The 14,661-nt window shown below is 39.4% G+C and overlaps 1 protein-coding gene across 2 annotated transcripts in view; it reads left to right on the plus strand.

Annotated features, from left to right (window-relative positions):
• Window positions 1-14,661, plus strand: part of Ctnna2 (catenin alpha 2) — a 1,157,068-nt gene that overhangs the window by 506,026 nt on the left and 636,381 nt on the right. The gene's annotated exons all lie outside the window — the stretch shown is intronic.

Consider the following 14,661-nt stretch of genomic DNA (forward strand, 5'->3'; position numbering starts at 1 on the left):
ACAGCTGAAAAATGACAAACCATGAGAGAAAATAATAAGTCAAAGGAACAGAAAACATAAGAAAAACAAAGCAAAAGCTAAATGGATCCTAAGGCTTTTTATTCTGATTGTCCCTTCACCTAAAAACTTGGTACATTGTAAAGATTAAGAGTTTTGACCCACTTGAAAAAAAAATTAAAGTTCACAACAAATAAATAAAATTTGAAGGAGAAAAACTAAGAGTTCTTAAACCATACAAAGAGCACAGAAGTTCAGTGTCAATAAGAGAACTGCAAATAAAAGTAAACTAAGGTACTATCTGTGTCCCCTCCACATAGCCAATTAATGAAATGTCACTATTGGATAAAACATAGGCGAGAAGGAGACCAGGGGAACATGGACAGTCCCCATAACATTCCGGTGGCAAGTGGTAGGGCAGGTATTTTCACATGTCCTGTGGTAATCTGTTTATAAACAAACACAAGAATTATCAATTTTACATTCTTATATTTCAGACAACAGGGAGATAATTCGTTTTCATAATTTATTCATGTTCTGTAAGGCACAGTGTACAGGTTTACTTGGCAAAAGATTGTGGAGAGGTATATGATCTATTATTAGAACACTGATTACAGGAAGTGTATTCTAACCATTAAGGTGAATTATGTATAAATGAATAAATGGAGGCTCTGTGTGTGTGTTTGTGTGTGGACGCATGCCCATGTGCACTTACACATAGGCCTTCAAGAGATATACTTTAGAGAAACTGCAACACATAGAATGTGTGTGCAAGGATAACTTTTGTGTTAAAAGGTGAAAAAAAGTAAGACGCGTGCAAATTGGCACACTTACAACCCTATTTTCTTAACATACTCCTGGGTGAACTTGACAAAGTTATATATGGTGTCCGGCAATAACTGAAAAAAATGCGTGTGATCCCTTTGATATAGAAAGGTGTGAGAAGATCAAATGAAAACTAATTATAAAGCACTTTGCAAGTGATTTCATTCATAAGTATCATTAAATAATGGTTAATAATATTTAAGAAGACTTTCTCTTTCACACATATGCACACACACACACACACACACTTCAGAAAATGGTCTGACAGGCTACCCCCCATTAATATTCCTTATTCATTATAGCTTACTCAGTATATTGGTGTGCATTTACAAGAAAATATCTCATTAACCGAGGCCCAGGGTGCCTGAGGATTGAAAGAGAACAGCATTACAACTCAAATATTAAGAGACACAGAACACTAAGGCTCCATCTGAAATCAAGCATCTCCCAAGAAAGCAAGAAGGAGATGGAATCCAATTTGTATGAAATCTGATTTGTACAGGTTCTCAGGCAAGCAGCCACGGCATGAAGTGAATTCCACCTCCATCAACCCATCAGTCACCTTCAGCGCCGAGGAAAACACCAAAACAGTATCTAGTAATCCATTTTTCATCTCTCTGTGGAGCCTGAGGAAGAGGGCAGCAGTCAGCATGGTATTGTAAACAGAAAGCCGTGTGGACCAATTCAATTTCCTCCTATGACAGAATGGCAGGTTGCAGAGATAGGAGGAAAGCAATAGATGTAATCTGCATGAGCCACAGCAAGTCTTTTCATTCTGTTCCACGTGATACTCTCACCAAGGCATTCAGAAGATTTGGTCCAAATCAGGGTCTGAGGAGCTGGTGGCCCCTCCCAGCTGTGTTGTGTCACCCATCCCCAGCAGCGCGCTGGAGAGACCAAGAATCAGAAAGAAAACTTTTACTAGGAAAACGGGGCATGTCAAAGATACAGTGCCAGAGATGGGGAGAATATGCTTAAATTTCTAAACTTCACAGACTATATTGGTTAAAGCACTGAAGGGTATCAGTGTGGGCTGTAAAACTGCTGTCCTTTGCTTGGCCAATCCCAAAATAAGATCCTGGTGAGAAAGGAAGCCGGACTCTTGTATCTGAGACATGGGGAGTTGTTGACATTCTGAGTCACTAATTTCTGTCAGTGTGGTGGGGTTGACAGAGGAAGAAGGCAGACAGACAAAGAAACAGAGGGAGACAGAAGGTTGAATCTCACTAAGGGCCTTAGAGAAGGAAACCATGAAATGATGATAATACATATGGTGAAACTGAAATTGGCTATCTGTTTCAAGAATAAAAGGATAGAAAGTCTGTTTTAGATGTTGGTGGAACACAGTCCAGCAACTACAATAGAACAAGAGCAATGACATGTCACTGTTGATTCAGTGATGTAATTGATGGTGGAAGGTGGATGGAATGGGTTCTCCTTTCAGAGATCTATGAGCTCAGAATCTGTACTTGCTACAGGTGTGTCTCCAATTTTTCTTTTCCTCTATTCTTCCTATGTTGCAACCTTCTGGTTTTTAGATGAAAGTGACATTGCACATCACAGAGAAATTGTGATCTTGCTCTTTATACAGTAAGCTAAAAATTCTTATTGTAAAGGTGTCCATTTGTAGCCACCTGTACTTAATTATATTGTCAGCAGTCCAATAGAAAAAGAAAAGATTCCTTCTTCTAGCTAATGTCCAGTCTGTACATCATCATTATAATTTATTCTCACTTGAAGGCAGGCAATACTTCTTTTATTGATTGCTGAGAAATAATCTGTTAATGATATTAATGCAAATAGAATGCAGTGTGGAACCCTGAGCAATGCTTAGTCTCTAGGTGGTTTATCTGGGGAATCAATGAAGTTCCTGGGGAAGGGAACAGAGGAGTTTGATTTAATGGGATGCCTCAGAACCCACCTTCAAGGTGCTAAAATGGTTAAACAAGACCCAGTGTGGACAAAGGCCAGACAGACAGCTATGGGTCCATGAATATTAGCTCTCCGAGTTCAAATTAAACCTTGGCATCCTCTGCTCTTTATGTGGCATCATTTTATGGCAGAGGAAATGATTTTTCTTACGAAACACTGAGCATGAAGAATGATCATGGCTGAATCATTCTTGATACTAATGAAGTCAGAATCAGTTAAAGAAAAGCATTTATTTTAGAAAATGATCTTCTATGATAACGTGATAAAATGAGCTTAAAGCACTTTGGAGGAAATAAGTGAATTTTCATTAAGTATTTGTTGCCAGTATTGTTATTATTAGTAAAGGGTGGAGCAGGGTTGGGGAGAGAACATTAATAACATTGTCATATGTCACTGATTCAATTCGTACAAGTTGAGTTTGAAAAATCCAAAAATAATAAGACTTCTGATTTTTCTCATAGTCTTTAAAATTGTACTTTTGAACATCAGTGAGACCAAAGGTGGTGAGGACTATGACAACAGCTGCCAATAACCTTAGAGATAGATTATGTTAAGAGGCCAAAATCTAATGTTTGTCTCCTCAAAGCGAATGTTCTGTCTTTAAAGCAGACTTTTTGTTAGAAGGCTGATTTTTAAAAAAGATGGAATGGGGGGAGGATTTTACTTTATAATCAGAAAAAATTGAAAGATTTGTTTCACTGTAAGCTCCCCGTTGCTCTGAGGATTCCACATCACTGGGGTTTCTGGTGAATAACATTTTGAAGCTAAATCAAAAGTTCATAGGATGCTAAGTGTTGGAGCACTATATAGCAAGCCAAAATCTTGCTGTTTTAGAGAGATGTCCTAGGAGCTGAGAGATGCGGGGAGAAGCAAGATGGAGGGGGAAAAAAAGCAATACTGAGTGAGAAAGGGAGTGGAAAGCTTGAAAGGGAGGTATCCAGGTGAGAGGGTTAACGCATAATTCAGGGGTACTTGCATCTAAGTGTTGGCATTATTTTAAAAGTGTAGTATTCTAAGTTGATTTTATGGATATTACTTATCATCCAACAAAAATCAAATGCAAAACCAAATAAAACAAAAGAACAGGGTAGTAGAGGATAAGTGGGTTAAAGGATGGTGGTTGGTATCTTGTAGGTAGGAAGCATAGTGTACTTTTTTGTGTCATTCATATTTCAGAGGCAGAATGGTACTGAGGACATTGGTTGGCTGAGGAGGTGACCTCGTCAATGGGTAGAGTTCAGACTGGAGTAGCTGCTCTTGGTAAAAGCACGGTGCTTGTCAGGTGATGGATGCCTCATGTAGTTTCTACCTGCTTTCTCTTATGATTTGTCTTCCCAAGTGACTCTTTGGGAACACTCTCCCTCACAAGAAAGAGGAAATGCCAGACATTTGTGCTCTCTCTTCATTTCTACCATGAGCAAGACCCTAGCAAACCCTTTTTGTTTCACAAGCTAGCACCTTGGAGGGAAAGACTGACTACGAAGTTCATATAACTTCAGTGAAGGTGGATGATATTGTTGCTAAACTGAGATCATTGCTTTGATATCATCTAAAGCAGTGTTTCTCAACTTTCTAATACTGTGACTCTTTAATAAAGTTCCTCATGCTGTAGTGACCCCAAACATTTTTTGCAACTGTTGTGAATTGTAATGTAAATATCTGATATACTATATATCTGATATGTGACCAGTCTTGAACCACTGGTTGAGAACTGCTGATCTAAAGGATCTGCTAGCACATGATCCAGTTGTCCTTGTAGTTTTTACCTTTGTGTTCAGGTGTCCCCTAAAGAGAAGATATAATTCATGGGCTGTTAAGATAGCTCATTTGTTAAAATGCTGACCATACAAGTATGAGAACCTGAGTTTCATAGAAAAAAAAACATGTAAAAATTATGCAGGCATGGTGGCATGCACTTATAACTACAGTGCACTGAAGGCAGAGTCAGGTAGTTCCTGGAACTTGCTCTCCCATGAGGCTAGGCTATTTAGTGAGGCAAGAAGCTAATTGAAAACCTTGTCTCAAAACTCCAAGTAGGCCCTAGTAAGGGGAGCAGGGACTTTCTCTGGCATGAACTCAGTTGCAGGCTCTTTGATCACCTCCCCTGGGGGGGGAGGGGCAGCGCAGCCTTGCCAGGCCACTGAGGAAGACAATGCAACCAGTCCTGATGAGATCTGATAGGCTAGAGTCAGATAGAAAGGGAGGAGGACCTCCTCTATCAGTGGACTGAGGGAGAGGCATGGGAGGAGAAGAGGGAGGGAGGGTGGGATTGGGGGGAGATGAGGGAGGGGGCCACAGCTGGGATATAAATTGAATAAATTGTAATAAATGATAATAAAAAAGAGAAAGAAAGAAAGAGAGAGAAAAGGAAGGAAGAAAGAAAGGAAGAAGGAAGGAAGGAAGGAAGGAAGGAAGGAAGGAAGGAAGGAAGGAAGGAAGGAAGGAAGGAAGGAAGGAAGGGAAAAAAAAAACTAAGTATGTTGTGTGTGGAGAATGGCACCAGGGCCTGATGTTTTTTTATTATGTATCCACACTCGTTTATCCAATATACAAACATGCATACACACACACACACACACACACACACACACACACAGGCACACACACACAGGCACAGGCACACACACACACACAATACACTGTTCTGCATTTTGGCTTGGTTTTTCAAAAGAACGGAAGGGTCCTGAGAGATAACTTAAGAACACTTGTTTTTATAGAGGACAGATTAAGTTCCCAGCTCCTACATAGTGGCTCAAAACTTTCCTTAACTATAGTTCCAGTGGCCCTGGCACCCTCTTCTGGTTTCATCAGGTATCAGGCACACACACAGTAATCATACATACACAATACATAAAAAAAAGTAAATAATATTTTTTTTCAAAAACTACAGAAGTTTATCTCTATATTGAATTAAGAAACAATGGTAACAATATTTCTTACCATGATATGCCCCCAAATAACTATCTTTGTCTAGTAATTTCATAGGTTTATGTGAGTTTTTTAATTAATTAAAGGTGAACTCACTTTGACCTCCAGGTCAAATGAAGATTCACAAAATAAATCTCATCTAAAAACTGATGTGAAAAATAAATTTTTTTTCTCACTTGATACATTTAGCTTTTATTTTAAAATTGTAGAATTGACAATTTGTCAAAAGTCATCCCTTTGCAATTACCTGGAGTATAGACAAAACGTTAGAAGTCAGGTTATATATATATGTATATATATATATATATATATATATATATATATATGCATATATATGCATGTAAATAATATGTTCCGAGTGTTCTTCAGCAAAGGTTTTAGAGCTCACTCATGCAAGGTTGACTCTTTCCTTCCACACCTGTGCTGGGAAACGCCTGGATTCTTTTTTTTTTTTCTTTTTAATTTAATTGTATTTTATTAATTACACTTTATTTACGTTGTATCCCCCCATAAGCCCCTTCCTCCTCTCTTCCCAGTTCCACCCTCCCTCCCCCTTCTTCACACATGCCCCTCCCCAAGTCCACTGATAAGGGGGGTCCTCCTTCTTTCTGATCTTAGTCTATCAGATCACATCAGGAGTGGCTGCATTGTCATCTTCTATGGCCTGGTAAGGCTGCTCCCCCCTCATAGCGAGGTGATCAAAGAGCAGTCCAATCAGATTATGTCAGAGGCAGTCCCTGTTCCCAAGTGTAACCCTCTTGGACACTAGAGTGCCATGGGCTACATCTGTGCAGGGGTTCTAGATTATTTCCATGTCTGGTTCTAGGTTGGAGAATGAGTCTCTGGGAAAACCCCTGTGTTCAAATTTTCTGGCTGTGTTGCTCTACTTGTGGGGTTCCTGTCCTCTCCACATCTTACTATTTCCCATTTCTTTTTTTTTTCATGAGCAACTTTGAAAAATAAAATTTTTAAACCAATAAATCACACAAAATTAGAGAGATTTGGGATGCCTGTTAGCCTTTTACATGCCAGTTCTTATCATTTTATGTGGCCAAGCATCGAAGGGACCAAACTGCAGCAGCTTGCAGCATTTTATTGGTTATTTGTGCCAAATTTCAGTCTTCCTGCACATCTTCTAAGACCCAGCCACCACATGCTGTATTTTACACATTCCTACTTGCTGATTCTAATATAATCATTACCACCAAGTAGCAAGCTCTCTGGAAGACATCTTACATTTTTCTGACTGTTATTCTTTATTATCTTCAAAATCATTTGAACAGATTTTATTGATACTTGAAGTGAGTTCACTATGACACAGAGAGCTAGTTACTCTCTGAGACTCACACAGCACTTTCCTGGCAAACAGGACAACTTTTCAATGTACTATCTTGTTTTATGTGTGTGTGCACATGCACATGACAGAGATCAGTGTTAGGTGTCTTCTTCTCAATTGCTTTGCGCTTTTTTTTTTTTTTTTTTTGAGACAAGATGTCTCACTGAGCCCAAAGCTAACCAATAGGGCTACACAATCTTGACAATGAACTTTGAGAATCACTCTTTCACAACCATTGCAAGGACTGGGGTATGAGCATGTGCCACCATGCCCAGCTGCTGAGATGGATGCTGGGCATCTGAACTCTGATATTCATGCTTGTGTGGCGTGTATTTACCAACTGAGCCCTCGCCCAGCCACCTGACAATGTGCTGTTTAATTAGATATTTCTTAAAAACACACTCCGCTTTCCTCATTTCCTCAGACCAACTATTACTCAGTGTTGTGGTCAGGTTGGTGGTCCCTCAGTTTTAAAAGCAAATGGAATCAACAACAGATTATGTGATGCCACACAACTGTATTCCTGAGCCAGGAGTGAGATGTCACGTGCCAGTGGATAGTCCGTGATCTTTTTCAGGCCTGAGGATGGCCTTGTGCTTTTGTCCGTAGCAATTGAATTTTACTGCCTTAATGGTTTTGCATTGCACAATTCAGTTAAGGATCTTAAAATTTAACGTGCATAACCTTTTCCCAGCAATTTTACTTCTAGGGAATTTACATTAAGGAAATAATACAGATAATGAGGTAAAAGATACAAGTGTCCAAGAAAACACAGTAATGAAGGTGGTGATGGGAGATGATAGGGAACAGCTCCAAAAGTTCAGGTCACAAGAGCAGTAACTGAGCTGATCACTCCATCTGAAGGGATTTTGGCTCCGTGAAGCCCAGTGTTTCAGAAAGAAAAGTTTCCATGAGATTTTAGAAAACTGCAACAAACAAAAATGTCCTTAACAATATAACTTATTTGGGACATATTATTTGTAGCATGGAAATCAGATATACTAATGGCTGGTTAATATAGTCATGAGTGATTATAATTTTATTTTAATGTTTTGATTGTTTACATTACATCATATTTTCCTTATTATCATGGAGGAAGGTGAAAAAGAACTGTTGCCTTTTTTAAAAATGTCAGGTTAGAGTGGATGTTTTAGTGGTTAAGGGCCCTGCTCTCGTAAAGAACTGAAGCATCCTTGTGGACTGGCTCACAACCACATGTAACTCCAGCTCCCAAGGATATGATGCCCTATTTTGGTCTTCCCAGGCACTGCACTTATGTGCTCATACCCTCAGAGAAACACACACATAATTAAAATGTTTTTTTTTTAAGTTCAAACATTGACATGGCATATTTCCAATGATATAATTGCCTTCACTTAAGAGGTTTAAAAAACATGTATTTTTTTTTTAAGTTAAGATCTTTTTCTTTAGAATTTCATACGTGGGTACTATATTTACATCATTCCCACCTCTCTGTCTCCTTCTTAACTCCATCTCACATTTATGAAATCTTATTTAGTTATTATTATATACATACTCACATACATATATACATTTATGTACACATGCACACATATTCAACCTATTGAGTTAATTTAGTATTGCTTATATGTATTTTTAGTGTGTAGCACTTGGATTCTTAAATGCTTTCTGGGTAAGGCTGTTGACTAGCCTTACTATATACATCGGTATCTTTGTGCTCTGTTCTCCTTCTTAAACACCAAGCAGGGCACACACAAGTTGAATAGTGAGCACCCTCCATCAGCGCTGGGATGAGATTGCAGCTGCTTGTAAATACACACTTCACCTAGCAACATTTGGAAGTGCTTTTCCCCCGATATGACTAATGTTATTGCTGTTAATTAAGTGGCTTGTTGGAGGAATGGAATAATTGTGAAATATTTGCAGTGCATTCTTGTCTTTGACGAGCAACGAGTTCCCACAGTAATGCTGCATATTTATAGAATGCCTAGAACATAAAACAGATAAGAGGGTGAAACACTGTCCTCAGAACTCTATTTTCATCTTTAATAAGACATTTGCCACCCCCTGGAAGCATTTATCACAGATGCATTACTTCCAGGAATGTTGATTTAAGATATTAGCACCTAGGTGGTCTCTGGAACAGATGACAAACAACCTTGGAAGCTTGAGAAAACCCTTCACAAGTTCTCCGGTGGATTGAAAATAATAGCTGTGAGATTTTTGATATTCTGGCATGTTCGTTTCCTAAAAGACACACTTAATGATACAGTTTAGGAGGGGAGAATGGCCTTGGGGTTTTAATGGCTTTCCTGAGTGCTATTAAGGAACAGATTTAATAATACTTCGACACCTATTCTATTGACAAAGGAAATTAACCTATCTAAAAAAAAGTCTATGATAAAGGTGAACTGCAATGAGCCGAGCTTTCCCAGTCTCTTTTGTCTGGTATCTCTTCTGCCTGGAGCAGGACAGGAAGGCTTCATCTCAAGAGACAACATGAACCAATTAAAAATGTGCCTAGAGGGAACCTGAAGTATGTTTTTGTCCCCATAGGAAAGTACAGCCCAAACCAATCCTGACATCATCATAGTAAAGCATTGAGATCAGCCCAGGAAGTAGACGCACCTCTGATTAAAAGAAACAAATTTCTTCTTTTTATGTTACTGTTTTTCTATTGTTTGAGAATCATATATATATATATAACTTTTAATAAATCCAACCTTCTTTTCCATCTCTTCAATCTATCACCCATCCTCACCACCACGTTTACCTCCTAACTTTATTTTTTTTAAATCTCAGTATTCCCACTTACTACTGCTTGTATAGGCTTGAGTGCAGGGCCATCTACTTGACCCTGTGTAGCCTCTTAGGAGCAGCAAACTGGTGCAGCTTCTGTGGAATCAGGATAGAGTTTAAACAGCTAGAAATAAATCTACCATATGGCCCACCTTCAACAATCCTGAGCATTCCCCCAGAGTGCTTCATATCCTGTTACAGTGAGACCTGCTGATGTGTGTTCCCAGTATCCAGGAAATGAAAATAGTCTGGTCTATTAGCTGACGAATGGATCAAGAAAATGAGGTAGATACACATAACAGAATATTATTCAAGAAATTCCCCTTTATTAATCTTTTAGAATTATGTACAATGTGTTTTGATCATATTTACCCTCCTTCACCTTCCCAGGTCCATCCCCATTTTTTTAATAGGGACTTCTAAAAAAATATCCCTAGAGGTATTGTGTATACTTTCATTATTTTGTACACTCAATAGCACTTAGTCACAGGATTTCTTGGTAGTCTACATCATGAGAGTGTGAGTTTTGAAACACGGACAACATTTCTGAATTGTTCTATTGTCTTTTCTCATTTAACTTCCAAAACACAAACATACCCAAACTTACTTCAAATATACAGCTAGTGTTTGTCTTATAAGTCAAGCGGACTAATAGTTTTTTTCTGGATTCCAGGTCCAAGAGAGCCTTGTACAAGTACGCTCTATATTCTGATGTAGTACCTCTGGCTTCTAAATGAATGCTTTGGCTGTCCAGCATCCATACATGCCAGTGAACCCAAAAGAGGCTATTAGGAAAACATCTGTAGCCTGAACTCTTATGTCTCCACCATGACCAAAACACCAGAAAATTATAGTTACAGGGCAGATTTATAAGCCTCATACTCCTTCACTCAAGTTTAGACACTGTTTTAACTTCAAGCTGCCATGGACCTCTGGCTTCTTTGAATCCATTGCAATTTAGATTCTAGTATTTGATGCCAAACAATTTTTTTCAAGTTTTTTATTTATTACAATTTATTCACTTTGTATCCCATCTGTAGCCTCTTCCCTCATCCTTTCGCAATTCTGTCCTCCCTCCCTCTTCTCCTCCTATGCCCCTTCCCCAGTCCACTGATAGAGAAAGTCCTTCTCCCCTTCCATCTGACCCTAGCCTATCAGATCTCATCAGGACTGGCTGCATTGTCTTCCTCTGTAGCCTGGTAAGGCTGCCCTCCCTTCAGGGGGAGGTGATCAAAGAACCCTGCCACTGAGTTCATGTCAGAGACAGCCCCTATTCCCCTTACTAGGGAACCCACTTGGAGACTGAGCTGCCATGGGCTACACCTGCGCAGGCGTTCTAGGTTATCGCCATGCATGGTCCTTGGTTAGAGTATCAGTCTCAGAAGAAAAAAAAATGCTAACATCTAGATTTAGCATTTATTTTCCATTCTTAACATTTTCTCATTGCAAAATATTATTCCTAAGCCTCTGTTATGAACTAAGCACTTGGACAGTCCTCAATTTCATATGTTGAAACCTAACCATAATGAGTTAATGAAACTGTTTTTGAAAATAGTGGATTTGAGAGGCCTCTAAGGTGGAACCCTCATGAGATATAACTGTTCCTATATTTTTAAAATACTTTTTACTATTTTTAGCCAAAATTGAAAATATTGGTTTCGTTGTTAAATTTTCACACTATATCACTGTATCACTATAAGACACATATTTCCCACCCCCAGTACCCTCTTCTACCTTCCTCACAGCCTCTTATTGATCCACTTGCCTTGTGAATTATCCACCTTCTGTTTTCATCTCTCATTCTCTCATACTCACTCACACACATACACAGACATATACACACTCGCACGTGCCTACAGACACACAGTACATACGTATACACAGAGATACATACACTCAGTCTCATAAACACAGAACAGACTGACACAAAAATGCATGCACACATGATCAGTCAGACACACTCACACATACATCTAGATTCCTCATGAGGGCTGCCTCACCAGGTCACAAGAAAAGAGAATGTTCTCAGTCCTGGTGAGACTTGATGAGCTGGGGTGGGCTGAGGAGAAGGGACTGCCCTTTTCTGAGGAGTAGAGAGAGGGAGGGTGGGAATGGGAGGAGAGGAGGGAGGGAGCTACAATTGGGATGTAAAGTAAATTCATTTGTTGAATATATTTTTAAAAAAGAAAAGAGGGAGGGCACCAACACCAGAACTCTTTTTTTGCATGGAGAGCCTGGGAAGGGCAGATAAGCATGAAGCAAGGGGCAGCTGGCTACAGGTCAGGAAGATGTCGCAGCAGAATGTGACCATGCTGGCATGAGGATCATGGACACCCAACTTCTAGAACTATCAGAAGATAAATGTCCTGGCTTAAGCGCCCAAGTTTATGATGTTTCTCGGTAGCAGCCCAGAAAGATTGGGCAACTTCCTAACACCCTGGATAAGTATCGAGGGCAGAACTAGCTGTAGGCCTGGGCAGACTTTCCCCTACTCCAGATGCCATTCCTGCTTGACAAATTGCCCTTGAACACAGTGGAATAAAACTACAGCCAATATTATTTTGCTCGCTTCTCAGGCATAAGTAATTTGGAAAGGCTTGCTGGGTACCACTCTTTGGGTTTGTCCTGAGGCTGTGTGCAGAGGTCAGCTGGGGCCACATTCACCTGAAGGCTGGCTGAGCTGGGATCTGCGATGGCTCTTTTCCACACTTGGCAGTTTCTCCTTCTGGCAGCTGGGAGCTCAGCCAGGCTGTCAACCAAAGCACTTACATGGCCATGGCATGATGGTTTTAGAGCAACCAGACAGCAGAAACAATGGACAGCCTCCCAAACTGTCCCAAGGCAACCAGGCACTTTATTACCTTGTCTTGGAAGCTGTGCAGTATTCTTTCTACCATTCTTTTTAGTCAAATCAATATGTACCCTCCAAAGAAGGAGCAAGCACCTGTTCACAGGCAGGCTTAAAGAAATGGACCCGTGTTTTAAAACTACCACTATCTTCATTTTCTGAGACTAGTTATTTCTACTTCAGCTAGTTTTATTTTTTCATTGCAATAGCTCATCACATCACAATGTCTATTTAAAGACAGAGTCTCAGTGAATAGCCTGAACTGTCGTTAACTCATGATCATCTATTCTCTCCCTTACTTACATTGCAAGGATTATAAAACTACACTAACAAATCTGGTTTGCTTATAATGACCTTGCTAGTTTTCCTGTGTAAGTACCACACTTACAAATGCTCTCTTACCAGTACAGGTAAGCGCCCACTACATAGCAGACCTTGCAGGAATTTCATCCCACTGATTAAATCACTAGATTGAACCTACAGTCACTGGTATAGCGCCATTAGTCATCACTGTCTGAATCAAGAATCCAAGGGCTAGAGACCTGGGTTGACGGTTAAGAGCACTGCTCATCTTCCAGAGGATCTGATTTTAGTTTCCAGCACTCATATTGGGTGGCTTACAACCACATATAACTCTAGCTCCGGTAGATCTATCACCCTTTTCAGGCCTTCAAGTGAATCTTCAGACATGCAACATACACACGTGTACACACGTGCGCACACACACACACACACACACACACATATATGTGTGTGTGTGTATGCATACATGTATACATATATATTAGACCCAGTGCTTAATTATGTCTTCTGCCTATTACAGAGAAGCTATATCCATGCAATCTCAAAATTATGGCTGACCAAACAAAGCCTGAAAGATAACAATACAGTTAATCTGAAAACATAGATATGAGAAATCTCATGGGCCCTGTCCCTAGTTGAAAAGCTACAGGCAATTACTGACTGCCAAAGAAGGGAAAAGTGGCCAACCCAGGGATGAGATTCCTAATTTTCTATCCAATGCCAAGGGGTCAGCCTTAAAAACATACATACAAAGAACACTAAATGGAATCAGCAGGTTGTATTTAATGCATTAATGTGAGGAGGTGACAATAATAATGAATTAAAAGAAAGGATCCAAAAACTTGAAAGGAATTGGAAGAAGGGGAGAAAGAAGAAATTATGTAAACAGTACACAAATACAAAAATTTTAAGTTAATTTGAATTAAAAAGGAAAAATAACATTTTGTATATTCTTATTAATTTTGTCTAAAATGCATCAAAAGCTCAGAGCAGACAATGAGTCTCCACCTTTTATTTTGAAAATTACTTACATTTATATTATGCTGTCCACATGCAAAAGTTTCATTAAATGAATTGATTGGCTTTAATATCAATGTGGAAAACATGTTAAAAAAATAAACCAAGAATCCATTTCCCTTCCTCCTCACCATAAACTCTTCAATCACAAATTGTTTTTATCTCTTGAATTTCTTGTGCTATTTTCTGAATTTGTTCAGAAACGTAGTGTTGGGCTTTACAATAAACCACAGAAGAAGGAGCATTCAGAATTCAGTTGGAGTTACACTATCTGTATTAGGGGCTTAGAAATATATCCAAATGAAATTTCATGAAAATGGACCATAAGAAGAAAACAAAACAAAACTGTGTATTGTTAATCTTTGCTGAAAACAATGGAACTGAAACAAAGATGGCGTATTTTCCCAGTGTAATGAACCTCAACAGTTGCCATTGTGGCTGCCAGAGCGGATTTGATTGCCAGTTGTTAAATGAGCCTGTATCTCAAAGAGTAGAAATACATCACTGGGCAGAGCAGCAGACAGATGATGTTTGCTTTAAAGACAGATACTAAACCGTTGCAACTATCAAGAAGGGCCGTTTTCCAAAAGCCACAGTTCTACTGCTTCCACTAGACTGCATGTGGAAACTGCCCTTTCCTCCACATTCTCGTTCCTCTGCATTCTTGCTTTTCAGCCTTATGCAGAGTGGAGTG

The sequence above is a fragment of the Meriones unguiculatus genome, chromosome 5 (genome assembly GCF_030254825.1).
Source record: "Meriones unguiculatus strain TT.TT164.6M chromosome 5, Bangor_MerUng_6.1, whole genome shotgun sequence".
In the NCBI taxonomy this organism is placed as follows: domain Eukaryota; kingdom Metazoa; phylum Chordata; class Mammalia; order Rodentia; family Muridae; genus Meriones; species Meriones unguiculatus.